This window comes from Desmodus rotundus, chromosome 10, assembly GCF_022682495.2.
Source record: "Desmodus rotundus isolate HL8 chromosome 10, HLdesRot8A.1, whole genome shotgun sequence".
Lineage (NCBI taxonomy): Eukaryota > Metazoa > Chordata > Mammalia > Chiroptera > Phyllostomidae > Desmodus > Desmodus rotundus.
In genome coordinates this window covers 70,450,548-70,461,886 of record NC_071396.1, presented here as the reverse complement: position 1 = coordinate 70,461,886, position 11,339 = coordinate 70,450,548, and the positions used below count along the sequence as shown (strand labels likewise).

The 11,339-nt window shown below is 37.9% G+C and overlaps 1 pseudogene; it reads left to right on the top strand.

The window, feature by feature from the left end:
• The first annotated feature begins 8,572 nt into the window (after nucleotides 1-8,572).
• On the top strand, nucleotides 8,573-9,199 carry LOC112322602 (PRELI domain-containing protein 1, mitochondrial pseudogene; annotated as a pseudogene).
• Nucleotides 9,200-11,339: the final 2,140 nt, after the last annotated feature.

Here is an 11,339-nt window from a genome sequence, read left to right as displayed (position 1 = left end):
AACATTGTATGTCGACTATAATTGAAAAATACACGTTTAAAAAATGAGAAAAGGAAGAGCCAGTGCGCAAGCCTTATAGTTCCTTGCCCCAGCCATGGTAATTGGCCAAGGGCGGCAATCTGTCACAACAGGATCTAACAAGAAGGCCACCGTCGTGGGGCAGAGCTCTAGCCAAGCTGAGGACACACAGTCACGTTTTGTAAGCCAAAGAATATGTGGGATTGTTTACTGCCACAGCGTAATCTAGCCCATCCTGATTAATACACTCACATTTAGATTTTTCAAATGAGCAGATATACGTAGGATATTAAATTAATTTGTAAATTCCTGATATAACTTACTGATTTAGTAGCTCTTCCAGAGGAACTTGAAACCCTAGTTACCTCACAAAACACTGAAGAATTTCTCAGTGAATATCAACATGCTTCAGTCTAAAATAGCAGTTATTTGTAAACATTTCCCATCTTTTCAAAAACAGTCAAGAATTTGGAGGTCTACCTTTAATATAAATGACAATTTTAACAGATTTAAAATACTTTTTCTAAATAATTGTGAATACCCAAAGGAACAAAAAAATCCTTAGTAGTCAACACAGAATATAATTTGCTTCTGTTGTGACAGCGTAAATGCTGAAAACATGTTTTCTTAGCCTAGGAGCAAATACAGTTTTCGTGTCAGAGCTTAACGCAACACATCATGTGTAGTCTATGTTACTACTTGGCACGCTGTCATTTCGTCTACAAACCTCTATCCATAGTTACTTTTAATGCTTGGTGAAAAAAGTCTTCACGGACTTCTTTATTCATTCACATCCATTCATTTTTCAGTTGTTAATGAATTGTATGTTGCCATATTTAACATATCATTGATATTATGTGGCACCGAGTTTCAACCAGTGTGCTGCACTAACTTTTAAAACATGAAATACCTGACTATTTGGTCAGGGGCACTGATTTCTTTTCCCTTAGGTTGTCAAATTTAAAAATGTCAATAGCCAACTCAGCAATAGCCATCCCGTGTAAATGGGTTAAAATTATACCTATTTTTGGTCAGATTGGCAAAAAGTATATTTTTTGGTGTGGGGCAGAATTTTAGTAATTAGTTTATGTGTGCTGTGAAGTGCAAAAGGTTGAAAATCTTTGTCATACCATGTATGTCTTTCTGTCTATTTATTTCACTTAGCATAATGCCCTGAAGGTTCAACCATGATCTCACAGTGCCAATTTCTGTGGCTTCTGCCATTTCTAGAATACTACAATGGACTTTACTTTTTGATGAAAACACTTATTAATTATTTTATTTGTTCTGTGCTCAAACATCACTTTCATCATTTTTTTCATTGCAGATTTCCTTATGACCCTGCCAATACTTGAACACCTCCAGCCCTTGTGTTCAAAGGGGACACTGTATGCAGGCGTTCCGCAGCTTTTGCATTCACTCCCCGTCACAACACATGCCAGTTACCGAGGGACACTTGAATATCCTTTTGATTAATTGAAGATATTTTGATAGATTATTCTTGCTATTCTTTGGGTACTTCAAGATTATGTTTGAGGTTGATTCATTTAAAATTTTTAAAAAATATATGACTTAAAATGGGGTAGAATAAATCACATTGTCAATTCATAAAATAGGAAATATCAAATATTTCTATATAGTTTTTAATTTGAGGTACAATTGACATAAAAATTTTGACAGAGTTAAAATTTTTTTTCTTGTGATGAGGATTTTTAAGGTTTACTCCTTTAGTGACTTTCAAATAAATATAGGATACAGTATTATTAACAATAGTTAGCACACTGTACATTACATCCCTATGACGTTTCTATTCTGAAAGTTGGACCCTTTGACCCTCTTTACCCATGTCACCCACACCCTATTCCCTGCTTCTGGCAACCACTAACCTGTTCTATGCATCTATGAACTTTCATTGTTGCCATTATTTGACTGTCTTATTAAGTTCCATGTACTAGTGATATCACATAGTATTGTACATGTCTTTTTCAGTCTGACTTATTTCACTTAGCATAATATCCTTTAGGTCTACCCATGTTGTCACAAAAGGCATAATTTATTCTTTATTATGACTGAATAGTATTTTATATATATTATATTTATACTTATAATGTATATTATATATCACAACTTTGTGTGTATTCATCAGTCTATGGAATAAACATGAAGGTGCACATATCTTTTCAAATTAGTGTTTTCAGTTTTCCCTGGATAAACACTGAGAAGTGAAATTGCTCAATCATAGTTTTTTTAAAAAACCTCCATGATATTTTTCATATGGAGGCTGCAAAAATTTACATTCCCACTAACAGTACATAAGGGTTCTCTTTTCCCATATCCACATCAACACTTTTTATTTCTTGTCTTTTTGATAGTAATGACTTTAACAGCTGTGAAGGGATATTGTGGTTTTGATTTTGCATTTCCTGATGATTAGTATTGTTAGACATCTTTTCACGTACCTGTTGGCCCTTTATATGTCTTCTTTGGTAAAATGTCTATTTAGATTCTTTGCCCATTTTTAGTTAACTATTTCTACATTTTTAAATGACATTTTAAGTTTTTAAAGATAATACTTATAAAATACTAAGAACTTTATTTATTTAGTCTTCACAACTCTTTGAAGACATATGACTGAATCACTACCAGTAATAGTACTCACGTTCTATTACTCTCTCTGTCTTTATGCTCTAAAAATTCTCTTTTAAATCATTCATGATAGCACTAACCAACAACAAATCAAAAACAAAAACCACCAAAAATACCAATGATGGTTTTAATTCACAATTATATATAATTATAACATTTTTATAATTGATGACTGTAAATCCCCCAAAGTCACAATATAAAGTACTTTGAAAACATGTAGTAATATGCTTATAAATTCAATATTTAGTAATATACAGTAAAAACCAATATTTTTATACTTTATCTCCTTTTAGAAAATTATGGTGGACATTTCAGTTTCTGTAGGTTTGAGGTAATCGGTGAGTAGCCCTGAAGCTTTAGGGTAAATTGCCTATCTTACTGGATCTACTATGAACATTTCCTGCTGAGCACCAATATATTGGGGATCACAGGTGTGTCATATAGTAGTTATACTGGTTTCTGTGAAACATTGTCTTATTGCTTCATAAAACCACTCTAAAACCTAGCATCTTAAAACACCCACCATTTTATTATCTTCAGAATCCTGTAGAGTTTGGCCAGGATTCAGCTGGATGGATCTTCTGCTTTTACTGTGGACTCTCATACAGCCGCATTATTGCTAGTTGGCCTGGAATATCCAAGATGGCTTTGCTGACATGTCTGGGGGCCTGATATGGATGGTTGTAGAAGATGGGGCTCACCTGTCGCAATGGAATGGCAGGGTCTCTCTCTCAGTGTAGATTTGGGGCCTGTCCCTTTCTACTAGGTCTCTTAATGTAGTCCTCACATTGTTCTCTTTAGTAAGGTAGATGGAATTCTTACATGGCCTTTCATGATATACAAGTGAAAAAAACAGAAAACACAAAGAGTTTTTAAGGGTTAGGCCTAAAACTGACAAAACATAACAAAGATGAGACAGAAGCAGGAGTACTGAAAGAGACAATTCATTCCACAATTCGTACAAAAAATTGGGGAAGGCATATGAAGTCTGTCCAGAAAGTAACCAGTCATGAAAAAGAGACATTTATTGAAGCCACAAGATACAAGAAATGTAGTACATGGCACAATGATTCCTCAGTCCCCTTCAAAGCAGAGTCCTTAGGACCTCACACAATTCTCCCAATCGCCATCAGCTGCCCCACTCTATTTTCCTGAATGTCATCAACAGCCTGAAATCTCTTCCCTTTCAAAGGTGATTTTAGTTTTGGGAAAAGCCAGAAGTCACAGGTCTCCAAATTTGGGATGTCAGGGACCTGAATCACCTGGGTGACTTGATATTTTGCCAAAAAACTCTGCACGAGATGTGGTGCATGAGTGGACGTGTTGTTATGATGAAGCCGCCAATCACGAGTTGCCCATAGCTTTGGCCTTCTGAATCATCCAAATAGTTTCTATGGAGAAATGGTTAAGCTTAATGCAAAATTTTATGCAGATTCATTGCTCTACTTGTTCAGTCATTGTGAATGCAATGGCCACACAGTACACATGCTCACTCTATAGCATCTACTGCCCCCACTGACTAGTACTGTGAAGTTGTCATTGTTCATGCATGCGCATTCCACTCCACTTTCCTTGGCTGCTAGGTTATGTCAAAGCTGTGCAAACCATTCTCGTTATATTAACAATTGGTGGACTTTTTACAGACAGACCTCATTATATAACACACACCGGACCATAGAAATTCTCAAATCCAGACATATACATGTTGTCAATTTCCCTGGATCTGGGGAAGATAATGGATATTGATTTAGAGCCAGTTCTGCTTCCTCAGAATGAGTCTCGTAACCACTTAGCTCTTTAATTTGTACCCCTAGTTTTGATTTCTGAGCTTATTCTTCCTTTTCCACAAGAAATGGCCTGTGTGGGAAGCTTAAGGCAATTTCTCAGTCTGTATTCTCTTCTTGGAATTATAGGGCTCAAAGTTCTCTTTTCTTCTTCAACTGTATCTTCACCCTTTAGCCTGAGCTACTAGACCCTAAATAAACATTTTAAGTCATTTATGCATTACATTATAATACACTCTATGACACAGAATCCACAAATGCAAATCTCTTCAAGACAGGCCTGTCTTTACTTAGGCCATGAGTCAGCTTGCTATGGAACAATTTTTAGGTGTTCTTTTAGACACCTTATGATTATCGGAGATGGTCTATGAGGAATGGCCTTAGATTTTTAGGAAAGATGGACTGCACACTTAACCTTAAATTTTTCTGAGGGTTTAACAAAAGGTCTTACAGGTATAACCTAGATCTCATCTTTACTTAAGGGTACATTTTATTGCAGATGTGAGCTTTGCCCTGAGGCCAATTATAAGTTTGAGTCTTTTATTCCAGGAGATACTTTGAATGAGCAATAGTTGTATATCTAGACTTAGCAAACCCTGGTTTCATTATATTCCTTCTAAATTCTGTTTGCAAACTGAACAGTATTTTAGCTTATCTCAGCCTTCCTCTACTTGATAAAGGGGGTGAATATAAATTGATTGATACTTTAAACTTTCTCTCTGAAATATTAAAAACTAAACCTAGGTTTCTTGCATGGCTTCTCTATCTTCCACATTATTTTAGGCAACAGATTTGTTAATTTTTTATTATTATGTAACTTGGGTTCCTTTGCTTCCAGTCTTCAATCATGATTTCCATGCTATTATTCCAGACATCATAATTCCAGTATCTACCTGCTAACAAAACCAATACCACATTTTTTTACTATGGTAGCACCCACTTTTGATATCAATTTTGTTTTGTCTATTACAGTGTAATAGACCACCCCCAAACTTAGTGTCTTTAAAAAATCAATTTTACTATTTCTCATGATTGAAGAATTGACTTGTGTTCAGGTGGATGGTTCTTCTTCTGGTCTTACTCAGCATCTGTTTTGTGGGTACAGATGGATGATGCTGAGATTGTAATATCCAAGATGGCTTTATTTGTGTGACAGGTGCCTCAGTGGAGATAGATGGGCCTCTGGGCTCAGCTGGGACACTGGGTTGGTGGGCCAATCTCTCTCTCCATATGGTTTCAGAGCTTCTTTTCCTCCACAAGTCTTTTTCCCATGGTCTTTCCACATACTCTCCTAGCAGTGAAACCAGATTCCTTAATTGGCCCAGATTTTTCTAAATCAAAAGAGTTGAAGGGGTCAGGTCTTCTTAAGTATTTTGCCTGGAAATGGCACATCACTTCTGCCATATCCCATTGGTTAAAATAGGTCATCCAGACTCAGTGCGGCAGGCTACTGAACAACAGCTTGAAAACAGAAACAAATGGTTCACTGGGGGGCATTTTTACAGACTAGAACATTCAGTAATGTTGGTCTCCAAATTGCCTAAGATAATATTTTGTTCCACCTTGGTATGCCATCCATTTTTTTAAAAACACTGGCTTAGATATGTTACCATTGCTTTTTTAGATCCCCAAAGCTGTTATAAACATTTAGGGCAATTTAAATAGTACAGTGTAGCATGGAATTATTTAACTACCTTTTCAAAGTTTTTGTAGTTATTAATGAATTGCATTTGTCTCTTTTGAATAATGTGCTACAGACTCTTCATATTCTAGTCACAACAGAGTAGTTTCCTGCAAGCAATGCAATAAAAAATGGCTTAAACAGGTTGTCAAAGTCTTCTTCAGGAGACTTCAAAGGCATTTAATAATCTGAAGTGATAATCAGGTGATATCTATTGGTTAAGAATAGAGTAGAAAATATGTATTATAATAATTTATTTTTAACAAAATAATATGCTTTTTTACATAGCTAAAAGAATAGCTATGAAATTGCCCGAAGCCCATTTAGCCTGCTATTTGAAGTAAAATATCATCTTAAAGTAAGCATTACAGAATCTAATAAATAAATCAGATAACCAAATGTTAATATTTGTAATATGTTTTCAAAACACATAATTAAGTTTCACCAAAAGTGAATTTTTGTAGCAGTGTCAAGTAAGCTATTACTGTTACAAAATACAACTCCTCTGTTGATCTGCTATTGAAAATATTGCCAACATAGTATCATTACTGCTTACAGAAAAATGCTATGAGAAAGAGAGAAGTTGGTTGAAGAAAATGCTAAGCAAAAAGGAACTAGAATTTGATAATTGGGAAAATTCTCAGCCTGTTCAGGTAACTTGACCAGGAAACAGAGCTAAGCTTACGCATGGTTAATTTTTTGGCGAAGAGATTAGGCATGTGACTCATAAACCAATCAATCAATATTAGTAGAAACACTGCCAGCTTAGACCAAGAGATAAGGGACACATACAGTGAGAAAAATGCCACATGAAGACACAGAGATCAGAGAGCCCTGTGACGACAGAGACTGGAGTGAGGCAAACACAGCCCAGCAACACCAAGGATCGCTGATAATCAAGAGAATCGAGAAAAGAGAACAGGGGCCTGTCCACACCTTGATTTAAACTTGTAGCCATCAGAACTCTGAGAGATTAAATTTCTGTTGTCTCAAGTCAGCTAGTTTGTAGCAATTTGTTATGGCAATCCTAAGAAACAGATACAGGAGTTTAATAATAATGAAGAAATCTGAATTCTTTAGAAAAATAGATATCAATCTGTAAGTCATTAGATAAAAGCCTTAACATATGAGGGGTTGACCACCAGACTATAATCTCATATAACAAAATGAAAATGAAAATGAAGCCTCGCAATCAAGAGAAAATTTGGTATTATTCCTTTAGAATTATGTGGGACAGTGACAATGGTGAAAATATATTTTGCATTTAATTGTAAAAGTTTCTCAAAATGTTAACTCCTACTACACATAACGGACTCCAATCTGTGTTTTCCATTCCATTCCATTCCATTCCATTCCATTCCATTCCTTCCCTCTGATGTTGTAATGCAGAGCAATGATTGACAGTGGCAGGATGTTGGCAGTGACCTCCTGTGAGCTATGGATGTTACTTACCACGGGCACCAGTGCAGTACAGAAAATCATGAGTGGGAGAAAAAGAAAATGCTGGGAACTGAGAATAGTTTCTTCATGTAAAGTAGGTATTGGGTTGGCCAAAATGTTTGTTTAGTTTTTTTCCATGAAATAAAAGACATTTTTCATTCTCACCAATAACTTTACTTAGTTGGATATTTTGAGTATGTTGGCTATCTCCCATGTGGTATAACATTGATTATCAGTTAATGTCTTGATTTGATTACTATCAACTTCAACTGGTCTATCCAACCATGGAACATTGTCCATTGAGAAAGCTCCAGCACTAAACTTCGCAAACCACTTTTGACACATTTGATCAGTCACAGCGCCTTCTCCATACACTATGCAAATCTTTTTTGTGTGTTTCACTTGCATTTTCACCTTTCTTGAAATAATAAAACATAATATGCTGAAAATTTTGTTTATTTTCTTCCATCTTCAATTCTAAAATGGCTACAAAAATTCACCAATTTTTGATGTTTTTTGTATGCATGCTGATATGACAGCTGACACAATACAAGATTGTGACAAAATTGTTTTAAATGAAATTAAAGACAACTAAACACTACCACAGACATCTTATGGAAAAAAAAAAACTGAACAAAACTTTTTGGCCAACACAATATTTCTGAAACACAATTATTTGCTTGTAATTTTCATACTGAGTTTTCCTTTGTTTCAGACTGTGATCTTTTTAAACATCAAAGTCCCTCTCTTAATAATAGAAAAAAAGGAAGATCTTGATATAAGTATTATTAACAGCTATTTCCATTTTGTCATATTTTGATCCTTTTTATCAATGTGTGAAAATGTGTAATGTTTATAAAAATGATTTGAAGATAAAACTCCTCATGGTGGTGGCAGCTGGTGGGGTGCAGTGCAGTGGTGACTGGGCTGCATGCCTGCACTCTCGTGACCCGTGGCTGTGCACCCCTGATGCTGTGAGGATGTTGATCCTGCCCCGGCCTGGATGGTGGTGAAGTATTTCCTGGGCCAGAGAGAGCTCCAGAGTTCCTTCTGGCAGTGGTACCCACATCCCTATAGTAAACATGCCTCGAAATAACAAACTGTGCACCAGGAAGTGACTTCTGACCAGAAGCTCCTGTCCCGGAGACTCCTGACCAAGACCAACAGGATGCCCTGCTGGGCTGAGCGACTGTTTCCTGCCCAATGTTGCTCACTGGGTGTACATCCTAGAGGATACTGTGGACCCACAGAACCAGACCATGAACACCTTCCCCTGGAACGTCAACCACACCTGACTGATGGTGGTGGAGGAACGAAGTATTTACTGTGTGAACTCTGATAACAGCAGCTGGACCAAAATCCACTGGGAAGTCTGGGGCTCCTCTAGCTTATTTGCACATCCAGAGCTGTCTAGGAATTTGGTCTCACCATGTTCAAAAACAATGGGACCAAGGTGATGAAGTGTTTTGAAGACATCTTGACCAAGCTGCAAGGACAGGCCCCTCCCAAAACCCTTGTTGAGACAGCCAAGGAAGACAAGAAGGCAAAGGAGGTGGAATGGGCAGCTACAGATAAGAACAAGGACTTTGTCAGCAAGGTAGCCGCCAAGCAGCAGCAGCAGTTTCTGTAGCCAGCCCGGGCCCTGGTGCAACAGCGTACCAGACCACCTGGCTCCACTCCCTCTGGCCTGCGCACTTGTACTTTATTATTAAAGGTCAGCTTCCAGCCCCGTTTACTGTCTAGGTGGTGGGTTGAGTGTGGTGTGTTTGACATTGACAGTACACCAGACACATTACCCAAGTCTGGGCCAGCCTGCTTCTTCCTGCATGGAGCAGAGTGGCTGAGGATAGAGGCACAGAAAGGCGCTGTGACTTTCCCTGGGGTCGCAGTGTGCAAGTGAAGAATACTGGACTATAAGCTCCATGAGGACAGGGACCTTTGTTTTGTTCTTTGCTGTGTCCCAAGTACCTGGTACAATATTTAGCACATAGACAATAAATATTTGTTGATTTCAATCAGCATCTCCTCCCTACAAAATGACTAGAAGAGTAATGGGCTGTCCTCTAGAATAAAAGTCATATAAACAGCTTGCTCACTCAATGTTATGTAATTCATTATGGTAGAAATACTGTAATCTTCCTTTCTTTTTTTTAAGGTTTTATTTATTTATTTATTTAGAGAGAGGGGAAGGGAGGGAGAAAACGGAGAGAAACAACGTGTGGTTGCTTCTCGCTTGTCCCATACTGGGGACCTGGCCTGCAACCCAGCCATGTACCCTGACTGGGAATCGAACTGGTGACCCTTTGCCTCACAGTCTGGCATTCAATCAACTAAGTCACACCAGTCAGGACTATAATCCTCCTTTCAAAGAAATGATTTCTACTAGTTATTCATCTCTATTTTAAAATACTTTATTTATACCTTTATATTTCCATTTATTTCATAGATTGGTAATGATATAAATAATAATGAAATTCTGAAATAAATGTAAACAGTATATATATAGTGTCATAGTAGTCACAAATTTGCTATTGTATTCAGAGACACTGATAGGGAAAGTTTTACATTTTGGGGGTATGATGTATGCATGCAGTGGAAGATAAGGCCATAGAGCAGTGGCCCACAAAGAAAACCTGGAATATCAGTAGTACAGAAAATCTCAGTCAAGGTTCAATTAGAGAAGCAGAACCAATAGGCGAGTGAGAGAGAGTATATGTGTGTGTATGAAGTTGTTTCAGGGGGACTGGCTTACATTGCTGTGAAATCTTTTAAGCCTGGTATCTTCACATTCAATGCCAGGTATTGAAGTTGACAGGGCAGAGTCAAAATAAGTATAAATGCAGACGGAAGACCAACAGCAGGATGGAACCCAAAAGCAAGAGCTGGAAACCACATAAATAGACTGAATCTAAGTCTCGTTTCCTCTGGCCTTGGTAATGAGGGCATCTTGCAGAAGCCATGCCCTTCATAAAGCTAAGCACAGACACACAGCGTAGGAGTCAGAAACCTGAAGGAGATTCCTGGGGAAGATGGAACACGTCAAGGTTCAGGTACTGCTTCATGCCTACAAAGTGAGTCAGTGGATCTGCAACCTGTGTGAAATGCAAAATGCTGCTGCTAACCTCTGCCACCTTCCAAATAACGCAAGTATATCCCTTGTGGCCTACTCCTGGGCCTCAGTTGATCATTCCAGGCGTGGGTAAACATTTCTCCTGTATATCCTCTTAGCCCTTTGTAAACTACAGTAGTAGTTACCAGGCACTAAACACTTCCTATGCGGCAGGCACGTGCATTGTCTCATCTAATCCTCAATACTTTCTTGTGAAGTAAAATGTCTCTAGGATCACGCTCACGCTCTGGACCTCCAAACCACGCCTATCTTCACCAGAGCACACCTGTGAATGCACTCTGATTAGTTCTCTCCACATGTGTCTGCCTTCCCCAGCACTCTGGAAACTCCTTAAAGACAAAAACAAATACCATATGATCTCACCTTTAACTGGAACATAATCAACAGAAGAAAAAAGCAAACAAAATATAACCAGAGACATTGAAATTAAGAACAATCTAACAATAAGCAGAGGGGTGTGGGGAGGGGACAGTGGGGAGAGGGGATTACAGGAACTACTATAAAGGACACATGGACAAAATCAAGGGGGAGAGCGGAGGCGGGGGAGGGAGGTGGGTTTGGCTGGGGTGCGGTGGAGGGATGGGGAGAAAATGCAGACAACTGTAATTGAATAACAATAAACATTTTTTAAAAAAAGACA